This window comes from Pinus tabuliformis, chromosome 7 (assembly GCF_031772625.1).
Source record: "Pinus tabuliformis cultivar Carrire ecotype Pingquan chromosome 7, CPIR1, whole genome shotgun sequence".
NCBI lineage: Eukaryota > Viridiplantae > Streptophyta > Pinopsida > Pinales > Pinaceae > Pinus > Pinus tabuliformis.
The window spans coordinates 1,730,595,510-1,730,614,388 of record NC_142293.1 but is presented as its reverse complement, the minus strand read 5'-3'; the positions used below and the strand labels follow the sequence as shown (position 1 = coordinate 1,730,614,388).

At 36.3% G+C, this 18,879-nt stretch overlaps 1 pseudogene across 1 annotated transcript; it reads right to left on the bottom strand.

The window, feature by feature from the left end:
* Nucleotides 1-2,153: 2,153 nt before the first annotated feature.
* LOC149255255 (protein NODULATION SIGNALING PATHWAY 1-like) lies at nt 2,154-6,048 on the bottom strand (annotated as a pseudogene). Its single transcript, XR_016267214.1, has 2 exons — nt 5,764-6,048; nt 2,154-3,730 (listed from the first exon to the last, which is right to left on the bottom strand). The product of XR_016267214.1 is annotated as a protein NODULATION SIGNALING PATHWAY 1-like (transcript).
* Nucleotides 6,049-18,879: the final 12,831 nt, after the last annotated feature.

Sequence of the window (18,879 nt, the reverse complement as noted above, 5' to 3'; positions counted from 1 at the left end):
CCTTTCTTAGACTCAATTATGTCAAAGGTACCCTTTTAATTATGTAGAAAAGAAGTAAATGGCTTAATCCCACACCAAACTCAATATGACTCATTAATTTTTAATGTCTTGATTTAGTAATTTGAGTGGTTGGAAATATTGTTTGATCGGCCATCCACCAAAGTTTATTTCCCAAAAACATATTTAACCTGTTATAATAAGATTTGAAAATTCAAAATTCAAATAGAGCAATCTGTCCTACATTCATGCCCACCTACTACCATAGTAAGTGAATGAGGCAGCTAAAAGTCATTTCTCTGTTTTAAAGTCCGAGAAACCAGTGAGCCTGTACATTCGAATATGGCTTAGTCCAGCCATCTTACCAAGAACATTAATAAGTGAAGTGAGGTACCTCAGCTTCATTTCTCCCTTCTTAATTCCGAGAGAAAACCAGTGAGTCTGTAGTTTGGATTGGTCCAGCCAACTCCCCAAAGGACATTAATAATAAGAGATGTAAGGCAACTGAACAACAGTTCTCTGTTTTAGGTGCACATTAATTTAGAACAGGACAGCTCTGAGATTTCAGTGAAGATAGTGGAAAATGGATCATCGTTGATGTTTAAAAATATTAATATGAACTATAATGTGGTTGATATTTGTCATGTTATCGTGAAAAGGTAAACATGAATTTAGAGATACAAGAAAGGTAATATTTAAAATTTCATGGGTTGATATAAAAGAGCTCAGGAGAAGAAGGAGAAAGAAGATATGCCAACATCTTTCATTTATAACTATGAGATAAAGATTTGGATTAAAAGAAAGATTAATCTGTTGGACATTGGATAAACCAACGTTTCCCGTGTGTTTTGTGACATGGACTAATTGTGGATCCTTATCTCTGGCGATGCGATCATTGACTAACACCTGCGGGTTTTGGTCTAATGGCAATCGTGATTCCCAACAAGTGGTATCAAAGCGTAGGTCACGAGTTCAATACACACCTGGCTCGTGTTGGGGGGAGATTGTTGGACATTGGATAAACCAATGCTCCCCGTGTGTTTTGTGACATGGACTAACCGCCTATCATGGATCCTTATCTCTAGCGATGCGATTGGATCCTTATCTCTAGCAATGCGATTGGATCCTTATATCCTTATCTCTAGCAACGCGATCGTTAACTAACACCTACAGATTTTGGTCTAATAATGACAATGGTGATTCCCAACATAATCTGCAAATATTCAATAAAAAGTGTCTAGGCTAATGAAACCTTGAAGAGTGTTAAGAGTGTTGTTATAGCTTAGGGTCTGGATAAAATCCCAGTTTAACTTACTAACTTTAATCATGGTGAGATTGACAATGCTGACAAGGCTAATGAAACCCTGAAGAGGGTGGTTACAGCGTAGGGTCCAGATAAAAGCCCAGTTTAACTTAATAACTTTAACCATGGTGAGATTGACAATGTGGACAAGGCTAATGAAACCCTGAAGAGTGTGGTTACAGCTTAGGGTCCAGATAAAATCTCAGTTTAACCTAATAACTTCAACCATGATGAGATCGGATTAACTAATTAAGCATATTCTTCAGAATAAAGGTTTGGCTAATTGTCTAACTATTATAAATTTTGGAGATTTTGGAGTTTTTGGCTAGAATCTGGCAAAACAATTTTTTGTCAAACTATAATCTTTTGTTGTTTAATATGGGTTTTTGACTGCATATATGGATTTAGCACCATGATAAACCATTTTTTGTCAAATTGTGATCTTTTGCTGTTTAAAATGAGTTTTTGACTGCATATATGGATTTAGCATCCTGAAAAACCCGAGTACTCTCATTATGGATAGTTCACAACTCAAACTTGTGATTCCATAAATTTCTACTGGATTCTGAATAAATTCTACAAGAAAATATGCTGAAAAAACTCCAAAACCTATAACAAGAAAACTACAACTTGTATATATAAAGTGACAGTAAAACGATCGGCAATGGTGTTAAGATTCTTTGTGAAACTACAACACAGTGATTCTAGTTGAACATCAAATGATAAATGGATGCAATTTTCATTTTACTTTATTATTTGTAACCTTTCTGTTATCAGTTAAATATAAGCATTGGATTTGAAGGGACCAAAGATTATGTACATTTCGATGTATGATACATATGAAACAAGAATATAGAAGCTAATGATGAAAAAGATGCATAGCATTTGCAGAATAGGAGTGAAACAAGGAGTCTGCTCATGTAGGCTCGTTAAAACATGGCTTCCACAAAGAGCAAAAGGTGACAGGATGACTCTTCCAACACAGAGAAATACACCCATCCTCCAAACGCATCTCCCAATTTGAATCGTGTTTACGAAGCATGGCTCTTGCACAGTCAATTATTTTGTCACTCGGGATTTCACATACAAATCCCTCCTCCCTAACTCTATTGGTCCAGTTCAAATGGTTCTCGTTTCTCTCCACACGAGAAGCACCATTATATGCTACATTATTAACTAACCCCATGGCAGCCTCGCCTTCAACCATACGCCTCTCCTCGCACTCTCTCCCCTTGAAACATACGCTTGTTGAATCCAAGAATCTCCATAGATGATCTACAGAGTTCTTAAATCTTTCTATGAAATCAGGAGATGAATGGTCTATATCATTATCACTCAAGAAAAACACTTGGGGATTTAGGTCCTTTATGAATTTGATGAACTTGTCACGAGGGGGAACTGATGTTAACTGATTGTCTTTGCCTTCATTTTTGTCCAAGCCCTCCCCTAAGAGTTGATGAAGACGAAATTGTGCACAGATAGCTAATGCCTCGTCTTCTTTGACCCCTAGGGCTTCCCTGGTGAGGGAATCTAGGGGTTGTGCAATGACATTGACTTCCATATCAAGGTTCAAAGTCTTTGCATACCTCTTCAAATGGTTAGGGAAGTCATTGGAAGGAGGGCCAGCTGAAAAGGGTGCCCCAAGAGTGTCTGCTATGATAGTTAGCCTTTGGAGACTAGGAGGCCCAGCTGGTCTTCTAGCCAATGCCTCCATGAATGTGGGCCATTGTATTCCATGAGAAACACCAATGTCTATTACATGAAGAGCTTTATTGGTCTGGTCTTCAAAGGCTTCGAGCAAATATTTATTGGCTATGGTGTACAACAACTGATACCATGGACTTACCTCATGAAACTTGATGAGAGCCTTGTGAAACAACTTTGGATCTGCAGAGAGGAATTCCGAGCAAGGAAGAGACGCGTCAGGATGCATGATCTTGGTAGTGAAAGCTCTCAGCCCATGTGCTGCAAGCCTATGGTTTGCATCACCTGAGATTGATGCAAGATCATGGAGGACCCATATGAGATGTTGAATGCGAACAATGTTATTGTTGGCTATAGCTACTGCACAAGGGTTTAGTAGTTGTTCAACCCATCTCGATTCCTTGGGAAGATTAGGTGGACTACTCTGGCATCCACCTGATCTGCCTTTGTTGTTGCTGTTGTTGCTGTTGCTACTGTTGTTGTTATTAGTGTTGCTGTTGTTTCGCGTGGCCTCCAAATCTAATTGATTGTCTGATTCTGCTCCATGCAGAGAACTTAACTTAGTTTCTGGGGCCAGGCAGTGGTTGCCATGATCCAAACTCTCTCCTGTGTGGGGTGAGGCTGCATTTTTTTCAAAGACATTCCAGATCTTGCCTTTGGTAGATTCACCTGAGACTCTAGCTCTTTTTCTCTTCTTGGTTATCTTGTAGAATCCTCCACATCATTCTGCATTCAACAAAGAAACAAATTAATCATTTTTGGTTTTATAAGAAAATGCACATCAGAAATCTATCTGGTCAAAGTTGTGGAATGAACAACAAAATCAGTAGCAGAAATATCAATAGTGTCTTCTTCTCCATCGTCTACCTATAACAGTATAATCCATAACAAAGAGCTCTAAGGTGAAGGGAATTAGAAGAGAAAAGAGCAACATATCTCATTCCAAGTTATTTTGATTTGCTCAGAATCAGAGAACAATATTTGAAGATCAACATAAATAGCAGAAATAACAACAGAGTAAATCTTCTCCAATTTTATAATTGTCTGCTTCAGAGCCTATTCCAGAGAATGAGCCTCTCATATGAAGAATAGTAAAAGAAATTTCATAAGCATTTCAGAGAGTTGGTGTCTTCTCCAATGGTCCACTTCCAGGAAAGGCAATTGTCTCCTGTGCTAGAATTTGCATGGAGATGGATGTGAGTAAAGATCTCCCAACTAAAATGTTATAATTGTCTGCTTCAGAGCCTATTCCATAGCATGAGCCTCTCATATGAAAAATAGTAAAAGAAATTTCCTAAACAGTTCAGAGAGTTGGTGTCTTATCCAATGGTCCTCTTTCAGGAAAGGTGATTGTCCCCTGTGCTAGAATTTGCATGAAGATGGATGTGAGTAAAGATTTCCCCGCTGAAATGGCATTAACTTCATATGAATTTAGTTGGACCCAACAAAGCTCTTGACTGTTAAAACTTGAATTTTCAGTGAAAAAAATTCATGAATTGGGGTATCCCCTCCCTTCTTTCTTAAAGTTCCGAATGCAGGATTACAGGAAAAAGAGGATGTTCAATGGACTGTGGTCTAGTAGTTGAGACAGCACGTGGTGGACGTAGTGGCATTAAAGACTCGAATTCGAACCTCGAAGGAATGACAAAAGCAGTTCAGAAAGTCTGGGAGCCTCCTAATATATGTAGATATCTGGATTCTGATTATAGTAGTAAGTAAAATATCATTATTAAAACTGGAGATTTGCATATACATAATGGAGGCCTCCACTGAGCAGGTTATGTAATATTGGGCTCCAAAACAAATCTCATAGATTTTAGCACATCTAAACCAAACCAAAGAGGCATTAGTTCAGTGATATACATAATGGAGGGCTCCAAACACTGAACAGGTTACTTAATCCTGGGATCCAAAATCAGATCTCATAGATTTTAAGACATTTAAACCAAACTATCCAAAATCTGCCAAAGAAGCACTCGTTCAGTGGTGAGAAATTCTGCCCCACACATATGACGTGAACCTCAAAGCAAAGAGCCAGGGTACAATTCCCAGGTGGGTACAAATTCAGAGGGACAAGAATGGGTGCAAGTCCCAGGCAATTTCAGCAAAAATGGACTTCCCTTATGAATTTCAAAGGAAAAAAACAGATACACACCCCTCATGACTTACAGAGGAACAATGATGGGTGCAAGTCCCAGGGAATTTCAGCAAAATGGGCTTCCCTTATGAATTTCAAAGGAAAAAAACAGATACACACCCCTCATGACTTACAGAGGGATAAGGGCAGGTACAAGTCCCGGACAATTTGCACCTCCCGAATTTCAAAGGGAAAAGACCTGATGCATCTTCCCCTGGCCATTTTGGCAAAATAGTTACCCTTCTCACCTGTCATGTTAGCCTCTAATTTTGGAGTCCAGTCTTTGTGTTACAGCTTCGTGGGTTGCTTCATATTATCCTAACAACACTTCTAGCATTCATGGGACTAATAGATTCACTTGGAATATATTGCCTAGTGCTCCCCGGAACTACAAGCATATGAAATTCAATGGCATAGCTGCTGCACATCTAACTTAGATTTTCAAAAAATAGACATACACACAGAATAGAGTAACAGAAACATAACATTGAAATATTTCAATCTGATACACCCAAAACCTGCAAACAAAACAATTTTTCAATGGGGGTATACACATTGCATACACTGTCACAAAAACAGAATTGAACAAAAAATCAACAGTCATATCCATACAGAAACATACCACGGGAGGTTCTACCCAAAAGCTCTCTGCATCGCCCTTTTGAGCAGCTGGGGCAACCGAATCATTGCTGCTGAAAGATGGTTCCATAACGAACTGGGTTTCAGAATGGATGTCCATGGTAGGCAGCGCAGCTTCCCAGAAATCCTCATGCTCTTGGTCTGCAATAGGGCAGCTGTCCCCATTAATGAATGGATCCATTGATGAGCTCTCATCACCAATGTCCAACCAATCCAGGAGAGACCCATATCCCCCATTGCACTCCTCACCTTCTGCCATGATCAGAGTCTACGTTTGGCCTACTGATCTCTGTTTCTATTGATCTCCATTTATGAATTTGAGCAGACAAAAATGGCCAATTCAAGATGAATATGCAGATGGATCGCTTGGAAGTTGAGTCTGCCCTTCCCCTCTCACCCTATTTATATCATAAAAGAAAATGAAAAATGTTGACCTGCACACCAACTCCATGAGGTTATATGCTTAACTCATGTAAATTATCATGAGCTCACTTTTCATTCATGGTTCACTGAGAAATTGACTTTGCTACGGCCTTAAATCGTTATGGCAGATCGGCTGCTCTCAGCTAATTTGTCGTTCAGGGATGACTCGGGCCTAAATTTTCGACCAATGCAACTTTCCTCTGACCCACCGCACCACAACTACCTCAAGAATCCATGATTTGCTGTAATGAATGACATGTATACATTCGAAATTTTAAATGTACCATGTGCTCTTTTGACTTCAGCAACATGAGGCTTTTGCATGTATTTCAAAATTTACCTTCATACAATATGTTTTAATTGTATTTACTTATTTTTTTAATTTATTTTTAATAGTTTTTTATGGGTGGGAAAATTTATTATAATTTAATTGTCAAACCAGTAGTGAGGATAGTCATTTCTAGCTACTAATTTCAAATGTAGGCTGACTCATACCTGTTATTCAAGTAAAACGAGCTCTTAACCAATAAGAGGCAAAAAAGACGAGCTCTTAACCAAGCAAAAACAATTTTAAGACATACTTCAGGCCCTAAATATGCTTTAATTTTTTAATGTTATTTTAATAGGCTTTAATTTCTATTTAATTTTTATGTTATTTTTAAAAATCAAGTAAAATGATTTTATATTAGTCTCTTCAATTGTTTTATATTTCCAATTTAAACATCTTTAAAATGTGATTTTCATTATAAGCTAAAATGAAATATTAGACCCAGGAAAGGTGTTAATGCTAAGAATTAATTTTGTTTAAGGTTAGTAGATGATTGAACTCTTAAGGAGGAATATCACCTTCACTTGGTGTGAACATAGAATGCATGAGGAACATAGAATGCATAAGGTATATGACACCATCGAGATTTGTATGGCATTCATGTGTATTCATCAAAACACTAATAAGCATTATCCAATCATGTTGAGCTCTAAGAGAGGTTAGTGCACAAGAATGTACCAGAAATACCATGGTTTAATGATAGAGAATGGTCTTCTCATTTGGAAAGGCGGTATCGAGAAGATTAAAGTGAACTATAGTTTCGCCTCCCAAGATAACGATGAGGATGTCCTCCCCCTTCTGGATGTGTCCATGATAGAAGGCATGTGCTTCACTCTATCCTCACTCCTTGTTTTGATGTTTCCTTTCAGATTATGGCTTAGTTTGGTTTTAGAAAGTTGATCATGCAATCCTTTTTATTTCTTTGGGTTCACTAGTTTTCTCTTACACCCTATCTTGACATCAAAAAATCTACTCATTAGCCCTTTCATGTTCTTTGGTTTGTTTTACCCTGCTTTAGTCTCATCCTTTAAGTTGATCATTGTCTCTCTTAGTTTATTCTATCAACCTTGTTTCTACTTTGGCTCATGATTTCCTATGCTCCCTTATCACCTTCCATTTCTTCCTCCCTTGGGCTCTTGGTATTTTGTTTCTGTCTTGGGATTTGTCGTGTTTTGTGGCAAGTCGATTTGTTGTTTGGGGGTCTATAATCTCTTTTTGTCGCGGAGTTGAGTCTCTAACTCCTCATTGTGTCTATCCTCTGCACTTTTAGAAGCATGTATGTGTTTCCTATGTTGGCCCCAATTAGGCCTTGAGACTATGTTCTTTTCCAACCTTCTCCCCTTGGTCCCCTTGGTGCCTTCTCCAATCTTCTTTCAACCTCTCAGATGACTCTTTCTCTTCAAGCCTTTGCTTCAGGCAATGAATGTCTCCATGAAGTGAAGTTGTTCAACTTTATTGGCATTCACTTAGCCTCTTCTTGGTCTGTTGGACTCTTTTGCTCCTCTTCTTTCTTGGGGTTGTTCCTCTTTTTGACTTCCACCATGCCGAGAGGTAGAGGAGCTCGACATAGAAGAGATAGACACAATAGTTCGAGAGCCTCCAACTCCATAGCTCAAAATGCAGCAGAAAATTCTACTAGAATCTATCATAGCAACACTCTTATATTTGTTTAAAATGAAATAGGAAATGCAGAGAGAGAACCTAGAATTGAACAAAGATTCATCTCCAATGAATATGATCTAGAGCAAGTGGGTAACTAAATTCTAGATACAAACACCACCAAGGCCATGGATACTAGCTACATGCAAACAATGGATAACTATTGTTAGATAAAGACAATAATGGGGAAAGTTCTAGTGGAAAGATCATAGTAGCAACATGAAATTCTTCATTGTCTAGATGAGACCTAGAAGCAAGTAAAGAAACTAGATACCAAGTGACAAAGGTGGGCAAGAAATTGGTTGACTCAGAGTTCTTTGACTTAAAAGAAGACAACAGTCCAATGGTAATAATTCAAGTGGATTCTACTATTGAGTAATGGTTTTTTCACCATATTTAGTAATTATGATTTGCAAGTCATTGAATTATGGTAGAGATAGAATGCTTCTATAACGGACAACTTAGGTTTAAGTGAATTAGGAAGAGAATTTTATATATGTTTTTACTTTAAACTCATACCTTTTCAATGGACTATATCAATTTTGCAATGTTATTGGTATGGTTTCCCAAGTGGCAACCAATGCTCATGGAAAACGTTACTATGTTATTTTCTTTTTGAAATGATTTAATATAATCCATCTTCCTAGCTTACATACACAACTAGAAATAATAATAATAATAATAACTACAATTTTTATAAAATAAAAAATAATTAATTATAATTTTTTTTTTCCAAACCATGTAGTAATAAACTTATTTGATAATATTTCACTTTATTTATTTATTTAAACAAAACATGTAGGAGATTTTTCTATTAATTCAGTTAGTTTGAAGGCCATAACCTTTTCTATTTGCTTCAGAAACATCATTCATTGTGCACATACAATACCAAAAAAGAATAACACGTTTGGCCCTCTGTCTACATACTACTGCACTAATCTGACATAGCTTATATTGCCTCCAAAAAACTCCTAATACAAAAACAAACTTACAAAACATGAATTAAAACTAGAGAAAGCTATCCTTCAGTGTTCAACCTAGCAGAGACACCAACTTCAGAACCAACAATTCGAGGTTGTGAGGGAAGAGAAACTGAGCCCAATGTGTCTTCAAGAGTTGCCACCACCGAACAAACTAGGATTATGCTTGTAGATCATGAACCTCAACATCCAATTCCTTTTCCACCCCACTAATCCTTCCTTCAAGCAGGAAATCACTCTGCCCATCTTTAAACTCAGGGTATCATAAGCCACTTGAAGCCTCTCAACCTTAGTATGCAATATGCCAATTTTATGGTGCAAGAGGACAAATTGGGCTTGGGAGTCAACCTTAACCATCTCCCCATGCCTTGATAATAGAGTTAATATATACTCCATTGAGGTTGACAAATAGCTCGGTTGTTGATTAAAATCCTCCTTCTCTGCAGTGTCCAAGTGATCTATTATGTCTGTTACTCTGAGATCTACCCTTGTTGCTAAAATTTGGAGCAAACAAACTCCATTTTCCATTAAATCTAGAGACAACCACCAACCTTTATATACTTGTAGGCTTGCGTCAACTAGCTCGAAACCTCTCATCATCGAATTGAAACATTCCTCTACCTTACACATTCTCCTTCCCCAAAGCACAATTAGAGAATTAATACCTCTGCAACTAATATCCTGCCTCATTAAACCTGGGATCCTCAAGCGTGTTATATGAACTCCGAAATTAGAAATGCAAAACCCTTTCCTCCAACCAAGCTTAATACCATAAGAACAAACCTTCCACATGTCCTTTGTTTCATTCGATAACTTGTGACTTGTCCATTTGTACGCCTGGACCCAACACTCAACAATGGAATGGAGCCACCAAATCCATAGGGCAAGAGAATGGATGGGTGCCAAGATTGCCTAGGTACTTGCAAGAGGAAATCAAAGTTCCAATCCAGTGTTTTCTCCTTTAATGATACCTAGTGCAATCAGGACACAAATTAACAAATTTATAAATGGTGAATTCATGGAATAGGTTGATCGATGATGTTATTATCATCTTGCAACATTAATCCTTGGTCTAGATTGACTCCTTTGTTAGCAAGGGAGTATGTCATTGCATTAAGATGCCTCTTGATATGGAAGAAGATGATGACCTCAAACTTTCGGATTTGCAGACTTTTTTTTATGTAAAATAGGAGAACAATTTTGCACCTAGATATCTTTGATCTTGCACTCATGTTGCATAACTAGCATTGAGTCTCCAAAAACCATTATCTGCGAGATGTTTTTTGAAATTTTCAATCCAAGCCCCTGCGATAATGCTAGAAATTTGGCATGATTGTTAGAAGAATGTCCTAGACCCCAAGCATATTTGATCTCTCTTTCTTCATTGGAGCGATAAATAGCCCCTCCCGTGATAATATTTCACTTTATTAATTTATTTTATTTTTTCGGAGTCTAACCATGAGACGTTTTTGTTTTTTAGTTGAACAATTTTTTGCAAAACTGCGATTTTTTATTGTTTAAATGCATTTTTGAATGCAAGAATTGATTCAACACCCTAAAAAATCATTGGAACATTAGGAATATGTGGATTACACAACTCAAACTTAAAATTCCAGCAAATCTCGAATTATGTAAATTTATTTTTACAATTATTTTGAGTGTAAATAATTGAAAAAAATAATTATTATCTTCACTACACAATTTTAATTTTTACAAATAATATATTAAATTTTTAATTTTCATAAATAATATATTAAATTTTTTAAAATATATTTTTATTTTAATCAAAATTTTCGGATTAATCATATCATGAGTTGTTTCAAACTATCTTTATTAAAAAAATCTTTTTATATATTTTTTTTAAATTAATTAAAACTAAATTTTAAATTTAAATTTAATTATTTTAAAAAATAAATTTTATAATAAATATGATAAAAATAAATTATATATAATATTAAAATTATAAAATTGATACATTAAAAATATTATAATAATAAAATAGATTTATTGTGTATGCTTTAAATATTAAATTAAATTATATACAAAACAATAAAATTTATTGAGCAGAAGGATCACATCCATCTCATTACTAACTCGTACAAAAGTGGTTAACCATTTTTTTTACAAAGATGAACACTATTGTAGTTAAGAATGAATCATGAGTTTTATATGGTTGAAAAGGTTAATCCATCTAATCACTGACTTTTTTGGAAAGTACAAAAGTGGTTAACCATTTTTTTTACAAAGATGAACACTATGGTAGTTAAGAATGAAACATGAGTTTTGTAATTTTGAAAAGATTAATATTTTGATAAAATTATTTTTCGATATTTTAAAATTTAAAATAAAATTTAATAATAATAAAAGATATATTTGAAATTAAGGTTATTGAAAATTTATTTTAATTGAGTGAAAATAATTTTCTGAAAAAATTGTATATATATAATTTATATTTAAATTTTATAATAAATTATATTAATTTTTTGTCTTAATTCCCTGTCTTTTCATCTTAATCTTTCTTTTCTTCTCCCCCTTTCATCTTTTTCGCTCTGGACTTTTTCCGGTCCTTCTCCTTCTTTTTATTTTGGGTCGCTCTTTCTTTTTATTTGTTCCTGATAGATAGTAGTATTTATAATCGCAACTAATATATATATATATATATATATATATATATATATATATATATATATATATATATATATTAGAACGAATTCTCATGAGCTCCATAGTGAAACAGGTCGTTGGGCAGTTCCTAAAACGCCATGGACGGAAAGGATCTGCCCCGCGTATAACCACATTAGATCTCAGTTTCACAATCTTTGTTACAATACTGACCTTCCTAGCCTTTTACAATGTCAAAATTATAGTGAGCTCGGGAGGCTTCTCTCCAAGCTTTTTGAGCATAGGAATAAAATCTTAAATCAAAATAGATAATTTGTTTCTTTAGGTCTGATAGACCATTATTTGGTCTCAGCGGACGTTAACCACCACCACCACCACCACCACCACCATCATCATCGTCGTCGATAGATATATTATTTTTTTTAATTTTTGTTATTTATTTTAATTTTATTTATTTATTTTTTCCATTATTTAATTCTTCTAACTAAATATCATCTTGAAATTACCTTATATATATTTCTATATTTATATAAAAAAGTTAGGTCTTCAATTTAACTAATTCCTATTTAAATTACAATTTTTTAAATATTATATTATACCTTTTTAACTAAATAATAATGTAAACACCATCTAAAATTATTTCATGTATATAATTTTTTATATATATTTTAAGGTATGGTCACTTATGATAACTAACTTCCTTTATATTATTAAATTGACTTTTTGACTGTCCCTAAGTATAGCCGTTGGAGGCTCTGCTAAGACTATTTAACATGCCAAGCTGGATCTGTTTCTTCAACTTGTCCTGACGATGAACCACACTGGTTGGTTCGAAACGCGTCGACAAAGGTCTTTCTATATCTGTTTTATGCCGAAGCTCTACTTATAAATATATTAATCTAGTAAAATTGAATTTTTTGAATTTTTTTTAAATTTAAAAAAAAGTATGTACAACTATAATTTTTTTTAATTTCAACAAAGATATGTACAACTCAGAGTTGACCACAAAACCAGTAATAAGGAGGCAACTCAAAAAAAACCTCTAAGTAAGTAGGTAGGGTAAAGGAATGCAAACTTACCACTAAATGCCAATGCAAGTACAATAAGATAGTGTTTTTTCCTCTTAAATAAATAACGTAGAGATAAAGGAATTTTATAGTCCCAATAAAACACATATTTTATATACACATAGCTAACATGTTTTATGAATGTATCCCATATTAAGACCACATAAAACATGCAAGAAACAAGAAGTGCATTTTATTATTTATATTATTTGGATATCTACATATACCGGAAAACACATGGGAAGGCAAGAATATCAACCTTACACGTAATCAAACAATATATTAATAGGCAGGTCACAATCACTATAAAGTTTATATAAGATGTATTGAAATATTAAAAGTTAGTTTTATATAATTACTATAAAATAACACATAGTAAACCTAAAAATAATTCTAGATATTGTTATTCAATTTCAATACTCACCTACACATCCATCTTTACCGAACAAAATTCAAGTACCCATAAAAGGGGCAAGTTGAGTTATAATGAACCCAATAAGAGCTTAGTTGACAAAGTGTGGAAAATCAAATTGTGTTTTGACAAAGTGTAGAAAATCAAATGATATGTTATCAAGGCTTATGTTGTGGCACTGGGAAAATGATGAGGAATCTTATTATAATTGTACCACAGCAACATTTGTCCAATTTAGTCGTTGGCATTAATATGGTTAGCTTTGTTATGTGTAAGGCACTCATCCATTCATTTGTTGCAAGGATTTTGTTGTGGTGGTACATTTGTAAGTAGGTGGGCAATAATTAATTTAGTGAGAGCCTCTGAAGTTAGATACTCAAATGCATGAAAATAGGCCTCTCAACTCCTTTGCAATGGGCCATCCACACAAGGTGAGCACCTTCCATTTGGCATCTGGAAACATTGGATGGATCTTATTAAGGATATTAATAATGTTATTAACTAATTAATAAATTATTTATATATATATATATATAGAATTATTATTATAAAATGTAAAAAATATTAATTAATTTATTATATTTAAGTTACATGAGGTTGTAAGGGGGACGAGTTATTTATAATTTTGATGGAAATCTAATCATTAATTTCTTTCAGCGGTTTGGATGAAGAACCAATAACTAAGTCGGAATGTATGATCTTTTACTTGGACTTGATTTGGCCAAAGAGAAGGAAATCTCTAAGATCACCATTATGGGGAACTCTCTCCTCATGATCCAACACCTATACAAAGGTTCTCTTCTGAAAGAAAACCACCTCAATCTTCTTTTTCAACAAATCATTGGTGCCTTGAAATATTTCTCACTTAAGTCATTTTTCCATATCCTCAGATCTCAAAATGTGGAAGTTGATAGACAAGCTAATTTAGCTTGCCTCCTAAAATTGGGCCAAACTGAAATAAATGGCTCTACAAGATGGAAAAAAATTCCATGAGTCTTCTCCCTCCCCATTTTGTCTTAATGTCTCTACAAAGTTCTCTTATGATTAATCCCCCCCCATGAGTCTCGATCGCAACACCGCTCGACAGGGTTATGAGAGGTGGCAAATGAGGTATGGTGTCGTGGCTTTCGAAGAGGAGGATGACCATGCATGGGAATCCTTCCAAATCCCATTACCTGTTGCGAGCCTTGAGTCTGAACACCAAATCCAAGTTCGATATGACTTCACACCCAGATCATTGATGGACATAGAGTGGTGGGTAAGTATGAAATTTAATGGTGATAAAATCTATGTAGTGTGTGAGATATCTGACCCCGGAATTAAGGTGGGGTTATTTTTGTGGAAAAGAACAAAACGCTTGTGCATTTGAGTTTGTTTGGCCTCCTTGAAGCTATTGTTTTTTATTGGTGCAATTTTGAAGAGAATTTTTGTCTCTGACTTAATCAGCAGAGGGGAAAATTTTCACTATGAGAGAAGATGTGAATTGGGTAGCACAACCGTCTGTCGAGAATGAAATGTCTCTTTGCATATCCATGAAGTTTTGATTCCTCTGTGCTTTGTTCAAGGAAGTTTAATTGGCAGTGTTGCTCAGGTTCGGGAGCGAATGCACATGCACATTAGTTTGACTTCACACTTTATTGGAAGCGGGGAGAGTTCAATCTGTGTGGACCACCACAAATTGAACGACCTTGTAATCTTGGGAGTCTTTGATATTTATTAGTTGGTTTGTGGTAGCCTAATATGTGGCTTTGCTCATGCTCGAGAGTGCTCTTCTATGTTTGTTTGTCCTTCTCTGTTGAGCCCTTTTTTTCTTAGGTACCTCTCTCAAAAGCGTAAGGATTCTTATTTCCTCTTAGCTCTTCACAGTGATTGGTTCTCTGATGGCTTGTGCACCCCTAGCCTTGCATTCAACTGTATATTCTCTATTCCTCCAGGCTGGGAGTGGTCGCATTGCTTCACCCGTTGTGTTGTTGACACATAGCCTGGTCCTATCATCGTCTCGCTTGAATGTCCTTTGATCCACCTGTGCTCAATTCTCTCCAACATCTAGATTCTTCCCTTCTACTACTTAATCATGTCAACCTGGAGTGGTAAACTTGAGTCCCCTAGGGGTACCTCTGGCTATAATAGGTGCTCCCATTAAATTGAATCCATACAACTATAATATTTAGATATCAACTAGAAAATAGACTAGAAGATGACCACCTCCATCTCCCTCATGGAGGAGATCTAATCTCTCAAAGACAAAATTGCCCACTATGACGACGAAATTGATGCATTGCGTAAGCAACTAGAAGACCTGAAGTTGATGCAAGCCTACCAAAAATCAAAACTCCTTAAACATAGCATTGAGTTGCCCCATTGACAAAGTGCAGATTGACCTCAACAGGCCTCCGGCTAAAACTCTCTCCCCTTATCATTGTTTACCTCTTATTGTAAATGCGTTTTGTTACTTGACCAATTTTGTAATGTCTATGTATATTAGCATTTTATTGTAGTCAAATTTCAGTTTAGCCTTTTTTATACTTTTAATAGTCTCCTCTAGAAGAATCATTTGCAAGAAGAAATATTGTACTAGATTTCCTTTGTATTTGCTGCGTCTAGGCGCAAATTTTACTCATTTTATTATTAAAAAGAAAAAGTTATATAAATAAACCTTTGGTCATATCTTTTTGGGTTGGATCTTTCACTAAAAATTTAACTAATCTTCGTGACATTATCCCTTTGTGAAGTGTTGAAATTAGGTAATGTTATGTTTGTATAATAACTTGATATTCATGCTATTTTTAATCATTATAATAAAGAAAATATTTTTACTAAATTCATGACATCAAACTACCATTATAAAAATGTAATAAACATTAATTAAATATGGTAAGTTATATCATGTGATTTTTAAATGGGACATGTGGTCATACTCTTTTGAAACTTTCATTGCTTATTTAGCTAATGTTAGTGACATTGTCCCTTTCTAATGCGTTGACACTTTGGGTGTTTGTGTTTATGGGAATAACTTGACGTACATACTAAGCTTTACACTATGAGGTGTTGCATCAAGTTAGATTGCGATTTAGCGATTTTCAATGAGATAGTGTTATAATTATTTTTTTGTTAGAATAATAATTATGATTTTAATTTGAATTCCATAAATTTATAATTTAATATCTAAAATAAAGTATTAATATATAATAAAAAATATAATAATAAAAATTAAAAAGAAGTGATGTATAATTTTTTACAATTAATTAAATTATTAATGATTTTTTTTTGTTAAGTTTGGTAGATCTTTTTTTTTTCATTATAAAACAAGCAAGTTACAACCACATAGAACCAGGTTAGGTGGTCTCAACTTGCCCGACGGGAAACCAAGTTTGTTGACCACCTAACCGCATGATAAGTCATCCAGTAACAAAAAATATTGAGTCTATCTATCCAAGCTAGATAAGTTTGATTGTCATGTCCACATCCATATTCTATTTGCCTATATATATGTATAACTATAAACTGGAAATTAAAAGCTATTTGCATGAAAACTAATAAAAAATAACTGAAAGTCAGCATTCTATCCATCCTTCTCGGCGGAGGCCGATGCGACTGGGGTCGAGTCTTTAGCACTGGAGCCTGGTAGCTTTGTCTGCGTGAACATGCAAGGGAAGTGTCTCTCCATGAGGCTAAGGCAACCATCTTGTTTCTGCAATTGAAATTGCAGCTTCTGAAACTCTTGTCTGTAATATGGGAAATCCTAGATAGTAGTCATCCAGATTTGCTCCATGGCCTTGCCAAGGAGGCATTTCATCAGCCAATAAAGATGCAGGGTCTGTTTAAATTGAGTCCCTCTTCCTCTAGTGTTGCCCGGATCCAGAACCAGGAGCTTCTAGTCCTCCAGCTCAGCTTCATCCATGCTTGCTTGTCGATTTATGTCTTCCTCCCATTCTGCTATCAACCGCTTAATCTCCTCCTTGTATGCAACAAACACTTCACTTATCAGTTTGGCCACAGGTTTTCTACCTCGATGTTTACCCGAGGTGCTTGGTTTAGCCTCGACCTCGATCACCCATGGCCTCTTTCCTTGGCCCTTACCTTTCGCCATTCTGCCCAGTGTTGCCCTGTCACAGTACCTGTCGGCCAAATCCTGAGGATGGCCTGAAGCTAGCCTCTGTGCTCTTCACGTCCGAGAATGATTACCGTTCTGTGGACCTGATATGGGGACAAGAAACTAGGATTGCCATAACATTATGTTTTGAATTTCCAACACCCAAAGGCTCTGCCTTTTCACAAAATTCACCACCCTTGGTTCATTTGTATAACCCCCGAAATGCAGGATCCCCCACCCAGCATGACCATGACCCGCACCCTGGTAGCTTTGCCCCAGCAGACGCCTTAGCATGCCCCTTTCTTTGAAAACGCTTCGGCCTTAGCCTTGGGAGCGAGGTGTCAACAGCTGGCCAACTACAGATCTTGTAGCATGGTAGCCAAGCCAATGGGTTCCAAGTCCCGCACCTCCCTTACCCACCTTTGTATGACCATTCCCCCATCCCCCTGACTCATCACCATTTTAGCCTTGCCCTAACCAACACTATAGTGCAAAATATCACCCCTGGGCTCCAAGAGGCACCCAACCCAAACTCTGCTTACCTCCGACTTCCCCTCCACCAGCCAAGGTTGGCACGACCAGCACTCAATTCATGTTGATTCCCTGACTTCAGAATACCCCTACCCATGACAACCTCCCCACTACTAGCTTTCCTCAGGTAATTGGCGTTGACCCTCAGGAGCCAGTCCTGCCAATTATCCTCAGCACCCACGGAGCAGACCAAGAAACAAACTTTCACCAAGACATAGACAATGACAACATCCAGCCCTCGACCCCCAGGATTTCCATGTAGACAAGACAGAGGTATTCCCCCGGACTGTCACCCTCCCCACCAAGCCCGATAAGCCCCATGCGAGAGAGGTAAATCCCATAACGGATTGACACCAAGGAGGAACCCATGGAGCTAGGATTATTCCAGTAGACGCCTGACACCATGCATCTCTCCCAGCCTGAATTACTTTCGCCCACAAACCCATTCCCCCATACATACCCCAATTATCAAACTAGACATAGGGAATCATGGTGTAGTGGAGGAAAAGCCAATTTACATACCCGATAGCCAATGTTTGGAGCCGATGGAGCCCCCGTCCCTTCCGAAGCCTCTGCTCCACTCTCGCCTTTGGTACCTCTGCTCTTTCAAACCTCGTCCTTCTATCCTTCACCGCAATTGGTAAACTTGCCCAAATGTTTTTGTCACCTTCCTGCATTCCTGTTGTCTTAAGCATGCTGAAGGCCACCACACCCTTCGCTTCAAGCATGTGAGGGGTGGTGGAAACATTCCTTTGTGTCCTTATCATAATGACTGCCTTAATGGCTCTGTCCGACAGCTCACACCCCGATCGAGAGTGTTAATGTTTTTTTTAATTGGTTTATTTATTTATTAATATTTTAATATGTATGCTAATAAGTTCACATAAATTTATTTTGAAGTTAAGTATAAATTATAAGTGATTATGATATAATAGATATCTCATTTACAAGTATTTAATCAAATAAGTGTTGCAAGGTAGCCTA